This window comes from Lactuca sativa, chromosome 4, assembly GCF_002870075.4.
Source record: "Lactuca sativa cultivar Salinas chromosome 4, Lsat_Salinas_v11, whole genome shotgun sequence".
Lineage (NCBI taxonomy): Eukaryota > Viridiplantae > Streptophyta > Magnoliopsida > Asterales > Asteraceae > Lactuca > Lactuca sativa.
The window spans coordinates 246,250,473-246,267,050 of NC_056626.2; the positions used below are offsets into that span (position 1 = coordinate 246,250,473).

The 16,578-nt window shown below is 35.9% G+C and overlaps 1 long non-coding RNA gene across 2 annotated transcripts; it reads left to right on the forward strand.

Annotated features, from left to right (window-relative positions):
• Positions 1 to 13,886: 13,886 nt before the first annotated feature.
• On the forward strand, positions 13,887 to 16,565 carry LOC111911428 (uncharacterized). Of its 2 annotated transcripts, XR_002856856.2 has the most exons (4): positions 13,887 to 14,682; positions 14,948 to 15,218; positions 15,374 to 16,409; positions 16,507 to 16,565. It is a non-coding gene; the product is annotated as an uncharacterized LOC111911428 (long non-coding RNA). The 2 variants fall into 2 exon arrangements; XR_008231788.1 differs by having other exon boundaries at positions 13,889 to 14,682; positions 15,374 to 16,565.
• Positions 16,566 to 16,578: the final 13 nt, after the last annotated feature.

Below are 16,578 nucleotides of genomic sequence, written 5' to 3' on the forward strand. Positions count from 1 at the left end.
CACCTACTCACCGAGTGCACGAACCTACTCGGCGAGTAGGTTGAAGATACACATGAACTCAGCGAGTCCCCCAATGGACTCGACGAGTTCATCAGGCAGATTGCAAAAATATCGACTTTTTTCAACTTTTTAGCACAAATAACAAACAAACAAGCCTAGGCTCTGATACCACTGATGGGTTTTTAGCATTCTAACACTTCCTAAGTGTACATGCAACCCTAATAACCTTGGATCTATGTTTGTCTAATTATCATGCAAAGTTGATTTCCAAGGCTATGATCCTATCTAGCATACATGGGGAACAATTTTAACTTAAATAATTGATAGAACTACATACCTTGTTGTTGTAAATGTTCCTTGAAACCTTATGAGCCTAGCACCCCAAGTGTGATGCCTCAAATGCTTCACACAACACCAAATTCTATGGAGTAAACTTGGAGAGAAAATGTAACACTCTAAAATCGGCTCTAGCCCTCTTGTTTCTTGTCTAACCGATTTTGGGAGAACACATGAGCTTTATATAGTGTTGACACATCTAGGGTTACACCATGTAAACCCTAATGTGTCATGAATCTTCATTTCCATGACCCATGGGTTTGTAACTCCCATGGAGCCTGCATGGAGCATCCAATGGGTTTAACCCAACTTGATTATCCATGGAGCCTCTTAGCCCACTATATAAGTTATGGATGATTTACATAATCAACCCATATATTTAATTAGTTATTTTTTGATCACTTAATTAATTCTAAATTAATACTTGACCAAACTAATTAAATAATATTATTAATATATTAGAGCTTATAATATATTAATAAACCATATGTGTTATTTTTCTCATTTAGTCTATCCAATTGCATGGTGCCATGCAACCCAAATGAACCATGCCGGGCCGGGTCAAGTACATACCAGAAATAGTTATGGACTTAGACACCTTATCCAACAGTATAAGCCTGTTTGGACAATCAATTACCTTCCAGTTAACTATTATAGGGATAGTTAGGAGATACAAAACATTATTCCTCTTACAAGGAATCACACAAGAGTCAGTTCATTCATGAGTCTATACCAGTACATTACATGATACATGAGTACGTTTACATAGATACGCTTACATGAGTACGTTTAATAATTATACTAGGAGTACCTTTACGGGACTAACCCTTCCTCCCACCTGCTGCAGCTACAGAGGACAATTGAACAATCTACGGATGTTCAAAGGTTATACATTTCGCTTTACGCGATGTCGTGTTAATCCTAATACAAAAGGATAACACTTACATGATTACATTTTTCCTATTACTTTATTTTTTGATACATTCACATAAACGATGAGTTAGACTAAGTACTGTTTGTATTAGTCAAAAAGAAGGAAAAGCTATCATTTTATTAGCAAAACATTCGGGTCTTGGTAGAAGACTACATTTCATACTAGTAGGAAATATGAGATTTTCTAGGGTTTTCATACTTATATCAACTGTTTCATTCAAAGATTTACATAGCGTACATAACAACTTTCCAAAACAAGACAATGACACTTAAATACTTATGAATTCCTCCAGCTTTAGGCTGATACTCGCTTTCAAAATAACTTGTATTCTCATGTCACCAGTAGACAGGTACGATGGCCAGGTTTTGAGAAGACGGAGCACAGACAAGACTCGTCTTTTATTTTGATTGTTTATTTTGGTGTCTTATTACAATGAAAGAACACACATGTATTAAAACTTTACTTTTAATGCAATGGATGATGTTGTTGCTTGTTTACTACTTTACACTGTTATGATACTGTACATGACGTTCTCCACCCCGGAATGTTTCCGCCGTTCTTGATTTTGGGGTGTGACAAGTGAATAGTCGGTTCATGCTGGAGAGTTCATATGATTTTGAGCCCATGAATTTAGTAGTGACTGAGTGAAAACTTGTGACTCGATCCCTGCCAGGTCCTTCTACAACCGCTTAGTGTATGCTTGTTATATGCAATTAAGATCAAATAGATCGTTGACTCTAATGGGTCTGCCCTAAGCTCACAACCAAACAAGGAACAAGACCTAAAGCAGAACCACCATTTCTAATCCGAAGAATCTTAATTGCATACAAATTTATTACCTATACCAAGTAGTTGTAGATTCACAATAAGCATTGAAAAGTATTGTTTATGAATTTAGTGATAACATCGCTAATGAAATATAATATGCCTGCTAATTTTCATTGATATGATTCTTGTAGATAGAGTTTGGAAAATTTGACCTTAACGCAGGTCAACATCACATCATTGAAAAGAGAATTTTTTGTAAGGCATTAAGCTCCTTCGATCAGTGTAACCACATAACCCAAGGGTTGTACATACTCATAGAAAAGAGTAGCACCAACGCATACTCATAAACCTAACTTATAATTATTGGTGAGAAGTGTGGACACTACTCACAACGACTGGTCCCTGGCGAGCCTTGGTACGAGGTCGAGGCTCCTTGTAGCTCCGCAATCCGACGCTCGGCCGCGATCACTCTCTCCTCAAGAGCCGTGTGCCTTTCCTGGTACTCCCTTACCTCCGCCCGAGCGGCGGTAAGGTCCTCGATGAGTTGGTCCATGGGATAGAAATCTCTTTCCAAATCCCTAGTACGTACATTATTGTCCTCGGAAACAGCGTTGAGATCCTGAACTCGATCTTCCATCTCCTTATTCTGGTCCCCTAGGTTCGTGATTTGCTGAATCACAGCGGGGAGGGCCTTGTCAGCCGGTCCCCCATGACTGAGGTCGTAGTAACCCCGTTGATTGCTAAATGGTGATCGTTGTCGTTGTTGATGGCTCCACCTCTTGATCACTGTTGCCCAACGGGGTTCATGCCCGTTGTAGCCAAAACGGTTCGCAGGCACCTTGGCGATGTAAGGAAGATTGATGACTTCTGGTTCCTCCTCCGGCTCCTCTTCTTCTTCTTTGTCCCCCAATTCTTCTTCGAGTTCTTTTTCGTCAACTTCTTATTCTTCTTCTGCCTCTTCGGGGTCTTCCTCGGTTTCCTCCTCGAATATTTCCTCAAGATCTTCCTCTGATTATGCTTCTACCCACCCACCATTTCCTTGGTTCGGAAAGTAGGGGTCTCCTGGTAAATGAAATCTTGCCATGGTGTAAGAGGCACATAATGACTCTAGAAATATTATGCTTTAGTACATTAAATACTCCTATAGTATTTTTGAACATTTTATTTTATTCTTAGAGCAATTTTTGTATGGGTGTTGGTAGGTTGATATACTTGTTGCCCGCTATGACCATCCCCCGGCATATGCTAGTCACTTCTCAGACGAATATAGTTGATCAGGCTATATTCCTCCCAGACTTGATTGCATGTCCCAAGGCATAATCATAGTGCACAACTCCTCTATTTTTATCTTTCGTGTTTTCCTTAGACGTGACACTATACCAACATGCATATATGTAGTTATACTTTTAATAAAAATAACGTTTTTTAAGCATAATTGTAAGGAAAACATTTAGTCAGAGAATCTTAGTTCCTTTTGTGTTTATAGTTTGTATATCTTATATGGTGTGATATACTATGTTCACTATAAGCTATACTCTGATACCAATCTGTCACACCCCCAAACCAAGGATGGCGGAAACGTCCGGGGTGGAGGACTTCATGTATAGTATCACAACAATGAGTATAATAGTTCTCAAAGTAAATACAACCATTATAAATATAATTGAGAAAGTTACACGATTTCACAAGTTACATGTTTCAAAATCGATTACAAAATAATGACAAAATGTTTTGATTAACGCCGAAGCATTCCATCCTGAAAAGCTGCTAGTCACCGATTTCTATTGATTACCTGAGACTACAAGCAAGTTTTGAAAGAGTGTCAACAATTAAGTTGGTGACTTCATAAGCTTTTGAATGTAGTGTTTGAAACCTTTGTTTGTACATGCAATGTATAACCAAGAAAAAGCCAATATTTTTCTTATAAAATGTTATGTAGTCTTAAATCCCTTGACCGAATGTATGTATTTGTTTCGTACTTTGTAACATTATATGCAGTTTTAAATAGATAAAACCCCTTTTTAAAGTAGAATTCTCATAAACTATATGTGTCATTATCTACCTATGTGAGTCGCTATAACCATACTATTTCAGAGTAGACCTGCTGCGACGTTCTTCAGGCGTTAGAATTGTTATGACATTTGTCACCTCCAACCGGCCGGTCGGGCTGTGGCAAGCATCATTTGGATGTGGGTTGTCAATCCCAATATAGATCTATATACAACTATCATGCTCTCCCTACAAGAGACTCTGGTTATAACTTACAAGAATTTTAACCCGTACTCTAAGAGTACAATGAAGACATGAATCACAATTTACGTTAGCCGAGTTAACGTGTAAAATGAATGAAAAACCTTTTCTGCAGTGTAACTGGCCCCCTTTTCTAATGTAATTGTAGTTTAAGGAACCATAAGCTATACCCATTAATGTTTATTTCATATGTTTGTAGTAATTTGAAAACCTCATCATGAATGACTAATTTCTGTTTATGATGTTACACGACAAGAATTACATTCAACATTTAGGAATTTATTGTTAAGCACTTTGCTCAACATGTTACAAAGTGTTGTTAATATTGTAAGCTATGTAACTTGTTTTTAACTTTTATGCACTGTTTTAGAAAAATCACAGAAAAATCATACGAAGTCGAAAACTAAATCCGTAAACTCTAGGAGTTTAGAAAATGTTTCTAGTTTGTTCATAATTTTTACTATATTTTTTAGTGATCTCTAACTTGTGTGAAAATGTTCATATTCATAGACTGGTCCGAATTCATTTCTGAAATGATAGGCAGTTTTGTAAAAATCATTATAAATTGTAACCAAATCATATAGAGAAGTGAAAGTATTCATTAGAAAGGTATTAACCTGAAATACTTGCATATTAAATAGTTTTGAAAAAGATTAAGTCTAAGATGGTCAAAACAGTCCGTGAATAGAGCTCAACTTTTCAGTGAAAAGTTGAAGTATGAGTTTGAGTTATGTTAAGGTGTTTTAACTTGTATTCCCCCCCCCCCCCCCCCCTAAAACTTGAAGCTTAAGATCAGCCCTTGAGTTTCGAGTTTTTAGAGAGAGAAAGGGAAAGAGAGAAGGTATGTTAGCTTTTGGTGAAAGAGTGGATATTTTGGAGGAGGGATAGCTAAAAATAATTGACTAGCTAAAGATGTAACATGCTGGAGATGAGTGTGGAAGTAAAAATAATTGACTAGCTAAAGATGAATAGTGACTGGAGGTTGTCATAGAGTGGGTATGGGAGTGATTGATGTCATAGCTTTATGGGAAAAGTCACACTCTTAGATAATATCTTACATAAAAGATATCATCTATAGTTAGAGATTCCCCCCCCCCCCACCTTAAAATATGATTATAATTTGAATATATATGGGGTCTTATATGTCAAAATATGAGTTTAGGTGAAAATCCCACGTTAAAATCATGAGAAACGAGCTTAAAACACGAAACTAATCGAAAACCAGGATCAAGAGGCGAAGCCGCGAAGTTTTGAGGCGTCAAAACCGAAGGTCTGGTCCAAGGAGGTTAAGAACCGAAAGTAGGTTGATCGAGAAGTCTCGCAGGCGAATGCATAAGGGAAGCGAAGGCGAAAGTAGGTAGAGCTTTGGTCCAAAGAGGCTTGATCCGAACCGAAGGGTGAGTTTGGTCCTTAAGCAGGTTCAGTTCTTAAGAGCTATTTCGGTCTTTAAGGTTTCGGTTCCTTATGGCTAGCATCGGGTCCTAAGAGGCTTCGCCCCTTTTAAGTTGTTTTTCCATTAATCTTCCCGTTTTGAGTGGTTTTTGACTAAATTAAGGGTCGGGATGCCCCTAGTGATTATAAAAAGTTGAGAGAGGTTGTGAGAGAGAATTGGGAGAGATTTGGGAGAGAGAGATAAAGCGAGAGAGATTTAGAGAGACTTTGTTTGTGACCTTTGCGAGTGTTTAGCTTCGTAACGCAAGGTTTGAAAACCCCATTAAGCCTCGTTATGAGTGTTATACGTCCCCGGAGGGTATGTAAAAATGTTTTATCGAGTGGTTCCATCACTTACCCTGATTAGGGTTTAGATTTTCTGAACACATGAAAACTCTAGGTGATACTTAGTGTGTAGTACAATATTAAACATAATGTAAACCCTAATATACAAGGGTTAATTGAGTTGACCAGTTCGACTTGTTGACTTTGTTTGACTTTGACTTGACCGGAAAGTGACGGTTGTCACACGATGGTAACGACAGATATGAACAAAACGGAATTAATTACTAGATTCTTGGTAACCTTATGACCTTCCCTGATCCAAGTGTGAGTCATGTGCTTCCGGTAGTATAGGCCTCTACTACCATTCACACCTATTCATACTCTTCCCAAGTATTGTCTCGCAGATTTTTTTTTCATGTCACCATTCAAGAATTTCACAAAATCATTTAACACATCAAACAACAAAACCAGGGTTTATATTATTTCTTGAAACGATTACATAGGCATTCAAGTTCACCCTATACTATGCCTCTAATAGGCTACACCACGTGGTACTATCTACATGGCTACTTCATATCTTGACTTTCGGATATAAAATCCTCACTCGTGATTCCTTGCGTTGTCACCTTCTTTGTCAAGGATTTTCTAAGATGATTTTTAGCTTTGGAGGTGCATTCGCTCTTGCTGCTTCATTTTTCTCTGGGCAGTCCCTAGATAAATGCCCTTCTTGCCTACATCCGTAACACACCCTTTTGATAAATGTACATTCATTGGCGTAATGCCTAGTCATTCCACATTGGAAGCAAGTCACCTCCCTTCTAGGGTATTTATTTTTGCACTTCTCGCACTAGGGATGAGCAAAAGGACCGAACCGTCCGGAACCGGACCCGACCCGAGAACCAGCTTCGGCCAAAATCAAGAACCGAACCAGCCTGGTGGTTTTACCGGTTCTGGTTCTACCGGTTCCCGGTTCCTACCGGTTCTTGTCGTGTCTTCAAATGTTGGAACCTGTCCTTGAAAAATCGCATCATACGATTCTGGTTTTTGCCGGTTCTACCGGTTCCGGTTATATCGGTTCCGTTTCTACCGGTTCCGGTTCCTACCGGTTCCCGGTTCAAAAAATCCACAAAAATAACGTCCCGGTCCCCGCCTGACCGGTTCCATCGGGTTCCGGTTCTAGTGCCGGTTCCGGTTCCGGTACCGGTTCCGGCCGGTTCCCCGGTCCATATTGTAAGGATGTAAATTTCAAAACAATTTTTCACATTTTAAAAAAACACCCTTTCATTCATAGTTGTTATAAAAATGTCATTATATCACATAACAATCCATAACATCACATCCCAAGATCATAACATATAAAACTCCTCATGTGTGTACTGATCAAGCCGGCGCCTTCCCACGATCCTCACTGGTACTTGAAACACATCACACAACACTGTAAGCATAAATACTTAGTGAGTTCCTCAAAATACCATATACAACACATACGCCGTTCCAGGCCATAACTCTGTGGAACCTTCCGGTCCAAGTGTCTCAGGGGACTTCCGTCTCGAATCCCGGTAGACCTTCCAGTCCTACTCGTACCGACCTTTCAGTCCGTAACCTCCTAACCTTCCGGTCCATGTCCTCTTGACCTTCCCGTCCATATCATCTTGACTTTCCGGTCCTTATCACACATAGCATACATAACACATACATATCACATATCAGCATATAACACATATATCTCATAGCATATAAGACCTTCCGGTCACACTTAGGTACCCTTCCAAGTACAGTATAGTGAGAAGTCTCACCTCGGTATCTTAGATAGTCTCGCACTCGATCATACTGGTCTAGCCCCCGCTCTCAAATAAATAATGGCTCTCAAAGGCTAGATTAAATCCACTCTACAATTTCCACAGAAGGGTAAAAGACCATTTTACCCCTCCCTGACCCAAAAGTCCAAAGGTTGACCAAAACCCTAAAAGTCAACGAAAGTCAACAGGAGGCAGTACGCGGCGCGTACCTTCTCTGTACGCGGGGTGTACGCCAGTGAACCACAATCGGGGCTTCAACCTGTTACGCTACGCGTACTGAGAGTTACGCCCAACATAAGTCCCAATTCATCCATTTCATAGATTTTGGTCTTAAACGGTTAAGACACCCCTTCAACTTCTAGATCTGACTCTCTTACAACATCTTATTCCATAAAGTCGGAACCTTGAAGCCTTTGCATGGCTGTAAAGGTCCCTACACCCTCAAACCTCTTTCCTTTTTCCCTCCAAAGGTCTAGATCTCATGCATGGCTCCATATTTACGTCCAAGATTGCATTTTTATGAACATACAACACTTATAGTCCTGAAATATGATAGATCTAGGCCAATGGAGACCATTTGCTCATAAAGTCTCCATCTTGGGACCAAAAACCCTAGAAATTGGTCCAAGAAGCACACAACACAAAAAACAAGGCAAGATTTCAGCTTTTTACCTTAGGAAGAAGCTCCAACCTCTGAAAAACTCAGATCTATTATCTCCCACAAGCTTCTAGCCTCCAAAATAGCCTCTTCTTCTCTTCCACCACCTTGAAATGACACTTAGAAGCTTAGAATACCAACACTCTAGCTAGAAACGAAGGAGGGCACTCTTTTAGGGTTTCACTCTCTGGAATGGAGGTTGAGGTCAAGGCCATAACATTCCTTTTATAGTGCACAAGCCCCAAATTAGGGTTTTCATCTGGGCTCGCTACGCCCAACGTAACCCTGGGTATGCCCAGCGTACACAGGCGAGTCCGCGTCCAAAATAAGCGCGCGAGTACGCGCATCGTACTCCTCAGTACGCCCAGTGTACTCACAAGCCTAATATTTCACTTAAGGGACTTAATTTGACAACTTGGGAAAGGAGAAGAGTTAAATGGCTTTACCTGAATTTCGGGATGTTACACATATGCTCATCCCTATCTCGCACCATTTCTCTTTACCTCCTCCTTTGCCAGACTTTGAGAACATTTTGCTCTTGTTGGGCCTTGAAGACCCCTCAAATTTCCTCTTCTTGCCAACTTCAACCTTGTTGGTGGTACTATCATTGATTATTTCTACGATAGACTTAGCAACACAGATGGTTGCCTCAAGAATAAGTGTCTGACGTATTGGCACAGTAAGTTCGTCCTTACTTTGTTGAAGTAAACGCCTTGTCTCTTCCATTTGTTGATCCAACATCCTCCGCACCATTGCTTATACTCCTGCCACCGTGATTGGCTTAGGTGCAGCGGCTAGTTCTAGTCCACGCTCAATCACTTGTGGCTTAGGTTGCGGGTTACCGTTTCCGAATCCACTTCGAGTGCTCACCATGTTGATCTATATACCAAATCAGACGTTCGGTGTATAGTGACGAGAATTTATATTGGTCTGGTTCCTCTGGATTTGTGGATCGATCAAGTGACAAGTATAGACAATCACATTTTACATAAGTAATTAATAAATTGTATCATTTTGATGCATATGATAATCCGATTATGAAAGTGATTTACAATAATTTTTATGATTCACTTCGGAGTACCTTTTTTATTTTGTTTAAATCAATTAACTATCTGAGATTATTATTTCAAGATCTTATTCCAGATTTCAATCAAAACATCGATTAGTTATATTGGTCACAATGAAGGGGCTACTGGTTGATTAATGTCAAAATGGATAAGGATGATAAGGAGATTGTTCTACATACCGAAAGAAGAGGCCAAAACATGGAAAGATCATAACTGAGGGAAGGAGTGGATATGGCGAACTTTAAAAATGTCATATTGAACCTTTGATCCCTCCTGGAATCATCTCCATGTAATTTACTTTCTTTCCTCTTCCTTCCTCACATCCAACATATCCCCTCCCCATATATCATCATACTTTCGTGAAAATGTTCCATCGATTGATTCTAGGGTTCAAAAGAAACATCAAATCCTTTCCCATTTGGTATGTTTATGTTTTATTTTCCAGTGGTTTGAATTTTATTGATTTGAAGCTTGGAAACCAAATCGAATCAACATTATGTTTTATTATGATTTTTTATTATATAGACGAGTTAAGTTTGTGTAAAGGCAAAGATGGTCAAGACAAGAGCATGATGGGCTCTGAAAAAGAACTTCATGATGATTTAAATGCAACTTCATCTTCCGTATGATGTTAAGCTCCTAGATATGAATCTATTACTTCATCTGATTGTTTATGTCTTAATTGAGTTTTAAAAAAAGAACATAAGATGGTTTGTTTTGATGCTTAATGTGTTAATGTCTGATGCAAAATAAATCTTTTTTTTTGTTATTTTAAAGTCTGATGCTTAATGGTAGTTTAATGATAGTGTACTTTTTTTTCCAATGTTTTGATGCTTAATCGAGATCTGAATTCGATGTCAAAAAATGTTATTTGATGTTTACTAATAGCATTCTACTTTCATGAAATGGCATGTTACTTATATAGTTATGTATAATTGTGATTTTTTCAGGACTTTGATAATATTTCAACAAATGTTACCTCTCAAGCCGTGAAATCCAAACTAGAGTGTTACATAGAGGAGAAACTCATGCCTCGAGTTTCTAAGCTTATTGTTGAAGTTTATTTCCAAAGGTTTTTATTTTTGTATCTAATGCAACTTATTTTACTCAACTATTTAATAATATGTCATTTATGGTAAACAAGAGAGCCAATTGTTGAATGAGTGTAGATGAGAGCTGATGAAACTTGGATTAAACGAGCAAAAAATAGTAAATATAAATCTACTATTTGGATTATAATATGTTAGTTTTCGAACATTTTATTTTATTATTAGTAATAAATGTATTTTAATCCATTTTGCATTAATAATTATAGATTTTATTTTTAACTTATTAATGAGTTTAAGAAAAACAAACGTATGAATAACTAATAATGTATTAAATTTATATAATAACTCATAAGAATGATAAAATAGTTTTACATATAAAAAGAAATAATAAAGTATTAAAAAAGAACGAATTTTGAAAAACCATTTTGGTAAAAACTAAAATCAAAGCAAAGCGTAATAAAAAGAAAAAAAAGATTAGTATTGAAACATATCAAATGATCACGAACTTAGAATTTGAATTTCAATTAATCATAAAGTACGAAATTTTAAATTTTAATTTTTTATTTGTGTCATTATTGTATTTCAAGGAACCTATAATTTCCTTTATGGAATTTCCTTATGTCACATAATGATTTGGTCAATATAGCAACATACTTTTATTTCTTTACACACAATAGCAACCTATTTTTGTTTGTAACCTATAATAACAATTAACAACATACTTTTATTTTGTTTACCACAACATAGTTTCTGTTACATTTTTTTTGTAAAAAATATTTCACTAATTTATTAATGTGTCATATATGTTTTTTGACTTTTAATCATTTAACCATTTAATTTTGAATTCAATGACTTTTAATCTTCCAATGTAATTTTCTTAGCCATAATTTTCCTTTTTCTGACCGAAAAAAATGATATATTTGACTATGAGAATGTGTCTATTAGTTTATTTCTAGTTTATTCGTCTTTGTGAGTAAAATAAACAAAAGTCTTTAAGGTTATAGGAATGATTATCAAAGTACAATACTTATGTTTATCATATCGGTATATTTGACAGCACCCATTGCGTCTCCCCGCTATTGCGAGGTTTGGAGGAGAAGCAATGATATAGTAACCAGCCCTGGCGCACCATTCTCGTGACCACCCATCAATTAAAACCTAGTGAGGTGGAGAGTCTTTGACTAATAGTAGGCCACTAAGCTGATGGTTTGATAAAACAACAAGACAAAGCCTTATAAATGATAATTAGGGTTTAGAATTGGTTGGCTTCCTATACACCTTTACACTTGACAAAGTTGAAACAGATGCGACACATTGCAAATGATGCGACAGGTATGCACGTCTGCCAATTATTTGTATTGTTCTAAATCATATCTAGTGGATTGAGTGTCGATTTAATTGTTTGAGGCTGGATTTTGTAACTAATTAGAAATCACAAAACTGTAATACAAAAAATAAAAAAAAAATTTCAAGATGATTGATTATAACATAGTGATAGGTATAGAAGTAAATTTACTTTATTAGGTTTAGCGTTTAATGGCAGTTGGGTTTTAGTTTCTACTTTTTCTTGCATGATGGCATATTTTATGGTGACTTAACCAGAGTAGAGAAGAAAGCAAATAAGTAGTTTTATAGTAAGCCAATAATATTTTCATCTACTAAAACCAAAAACAGATTTTGTACGACCAAGTATTACATTTCCAGGTTAAGAGTAAGAAGCTCCATAAGACAAATTTCTACAAAGAATGTGTTTCTATGGCAATTTATGGTTCATCACCATATGATGCCCAGATGTATATCAATTATGTACAGAGGAGTATCCATTTCATTTGGATCCTGTAAATAAACAACCGCGATATCAATGTCTTTATTAATTTGGTTTGTATATCAAACATGCATGATAAAGTGAGCATGAAAACCAAGTGAGGGGTAAAATGAAGAGTTCAATTTTCAAGCTAACAAAGTTTTAAATTTTGGTAAATGTTGTTATGTTGAGATTACATGCAGAATTTTGGGTATAAATTAGAATAAACTGCAGAAGGTTGGTTTCAAGGATTCAAACATATACAAATATAAGGTTTCCTTAGTAGCCGAATAGTGAATCAAATAGTTCCACATTACACTTGTATATGTGACTCAACAACAATAACAATGAGGCTATCATATCTCAAGTCAAAAACAACTGGATTTCATGATCTTTGCTTTATGTTTTTATATCAACACTATCTATAAATTCTGAGATATAATGAACAACCTTCTCTTAATACCTGGGAAAAAAGTTTAAAATAGTCAAACATATTAAGAAACACTTGTTTATTTCTTATGCCCATAAAAGCCATTATATTTCTTGATTTTTGCTAAATTAATATTTTGCAAACAAATAACCATAAAAAAAATCTACGTGTAACTAAATGACATTAATAATTTCCATAAATTTTAATTGCTACCATTTAGCTAAAAACTATATAACACCACTAATTTCCTAAAGAAGCTAACAAAAGGGAACAGAGGTACATATGGGTCTATTGAGATTTCATAAGAACTTGATGACACAAGCTGTGGCCTCCCTTTCAAAATTCTCCAATTCATTCATGCCCTTTGTAATCTTATTCATATCCCCTAGCTTAGATAACTTGATATCGAACCTCTTCAAAACAGACGCATACTTGAAAACACATTTAAACCAAGATACTTGTAAATCATAAGCACGCAAGTTTTTGAAAGTAGTTGTATCGAGGCTATTTGAGATGAGATGCATGTAGGTATCGATGACCAAATTGACTCGTGAATGTTGCACTCGAATCCCTGTGCAACATTCATTAGTCGATTTGGTCATCAATACCTACATGCATCCCATCTCAAATAGCCTCAAGACAATGACTTTCAGAAACTTTCGTGCTTATGATTTACAAATATCTTGGCTTAAATGTGTTTTGAAGTATACATCTGTTTTGGAGAGGTTGGATATCAGGTTATCTAAGCTAGGGGATCTGAATAGGATTACAAAGTGCATGAAGGAATTGGAGAATTTTGAAAGGGAGGCCACAACTTGTTTCATCAAGTTCTCATGAAATCTCAACAGACCCGTATGTACCTCTGTTCCCTTTTGTTAGCTTCTTTAGGAAAATAGTGGTATATATATATATATATATATATATATATATATATATATATATATATATATATATATATATATATATATATATATATATATATATATATGTATATATATATATATATATATATATATATATATATATATATATATATATATATATATATATATATCCTAGCTTAGATAATCTGATATCTAATATCTCCAAAGCAATGCTCGTAATGAACGATCCATCCGGAGTTCCAAGTTCAACACAAGATGGGTCAAATTTGGGAACATAGGAAAACGGTTACTATCTGCAAATGAAAGAGTCTTCTCATGGGAATGAAAAAACACACAAACACAAAAATCTATTTATCAATCTTGGTTTAAAGAGGCGAGTTTTAATATATTCCATTTAATATGTAGATTAGGTTGTCAATTACCTCCAAGGTCAGATCACATAATGTCAAAGACATCATGATATTTTGAAGTTGATAGAGTAGATCAAGAGAGCTCGAGATGCGACTTCCATTCTTGTATTTCTGGTCTGCCTTCTCTGCCATCCATAGCCACCCTTCTTTTTCACCCTTCTCCGAAACCCTAATCCGTCGCTTAGTTTTCTCCATCTTCTTCAAAGCAAATTTTAAACTGCCTTTCCCCATTCCATTTCACGAGTTTTTCTACCCGTTTTCGCACTTTCTCAGAAACCAAGCCGCCTCTGCCACTCTCAACGCCCCCTCCCCGTTCCACCATCAAGAAACTCTATTCTCTTGCTTCTGCTGCCACCAACCGTCACCACATTCCCTCACCTCTATTACGGCCCATACATAAGTTTGCTTTTTCTCTCTATCTCCCACTGTTTCTCCAAGAAAACCCTAGCCCTAAAAACAACCACCCAGTTTTACGAATTTTATGTATGGTTTATATGATAGGCTTCGTGAAGAACAATACTACCAAATTTATGCAATGGTTGAAGGTTTGTCAACACATAACTAACCCGCCAGATGTGTAAGTTCATCATGGTTCACTTTGTTATGATAAATCTTTGTATGTGAGTATTTGACTATTGAAAAACAATCTATATATCTATTTTGGATAAATAAGCTCATCTAGGTTTTTTCATAAAACCGTTAAAAGAAAATTTTGGGTTTTTTGTTTGAACTTGAATTTGATTTAGTTTAGGTTGATTTTTAGGTTTTCGTTGAACTTGGTATCGTTTTATGGTTATTTACTTATTTATACCAAAAATTGATACATAATTTTATGGTTTTAGGTGAAGAAGATGATGAAGATGAACTAAAATGGCCTGATGGACAGATATTGACTCAAATGTAGACTCTGGATCGATGTTAGAAGTTGTGAGTGTAGAGTATATATGCTACTGAGATTGTATGCTGCAAAATTCGTTTTTCCAAGTTGAAGCTTTCATTAAACTATGCGCTTGACAAATCCATCAGCAAGTTGGTTTATTTTTAACAGAAGCAAGCTTAGATTTTCATTGTTGCAGATATGTCAACAAAGCGTTTTCATTGCTCCACATCCAGGTAACATGTTTTTACCTAGACACACTTTGATTTCAAACTAAATTGATTTTTTTGGATCTTCTTATGGATGTGGTGGTTCTTGGAATGGTAGAAAACCTTACTCTCCATTAATGAACATGATAAACTTTACCTTTGATAAATTTTTATATTTGAAGCCAAGGTCGCCTCAAGGTGTTGGGTGGGGGTGAACATCAACTTTACAATAAGGTGCTGGTACTGGTACTTATCTTACAGGTTTAATTTGGTCAAATTTTTTGCCACCCTTTCTTTGAGCTTGACTGTTAAATGTATATGATGCTATAGATGAAAGATATGTTCAATGCTTATGTTACAAGGTTATGTTGTTCAACCATGTGATTTGGGGCTTACAATGAAGCTTATGTTAGATAAACAAACCTATGGTACATCTTTCAAGGTTTTTATTGCGTTTGACTATATTCTTCCATGGTTATCTTTTTGAATTTCAAGTGCTGACTTAGTTTGACATCAACAGTTGTAGATAATAGTTTATCTATCCAAATTTGATATTGACCATATTGCCCTTGGACAAAAACTTAAAATGAACAATATACCACAAGGACTAAATTTGTAATTTTCATTTATCCTTGAATAAAAGTTTATAACATTGTTAAAAATGGTTTTCCTTTTTGAAAGTTTAAAGCAAAATCAAAGGATAATACATTATTCCCAAATATGGTTCCTGTGGTGTACTTCTTTCAACTTTCTATGGGCAAAATTTTCATTTAAAAGTTTTAATAGCTATACTATTATATAGAAACTTTTTAAAAGAAACCTAAAAAACAAGGACTAATAGAAACTTTTTTGGCACTGAAATTGTAAAAATTAGTGATCTAAAATGTATTTTAGTTGAAAAAAAAACAGAAATTGCATTCTTATTTATGACACCTTACGTTCCTCTATATGTGTTTTGTGGCAATATACATACGGCTATATACAAAAGTAGGAATGCATATTAATTAATTTAATTTATTATTGTAATTTACTTTTTTTTTTGTATAATGCGTTTGTGTCACTATTGTAGTTCATCTTTTAACATTTTCCTTAGTCTAAGATTTCAAAGTCCATGGTGGTTGTGATTTAGGATGGTTAGTGTATACCATAATACGTGTGTGGTGGCATCTGTAGCGCTAGGGCTGGTTCAGGGCGAGACATGTAGCAGTTCACAACCATGTAATGATTTTAAAGCAGGCTTTCACATTTATAAAATAAAAAAGTATATTAATATTTTCAATAGTTCACAAATTGTATGATTTTGTACAAACACCAGGATTCAACTTGTATTAATGAAAAGCTTCAACCTCATCCTTAAAATGTTGAAGAAGATCAGGAATAGTCTTCA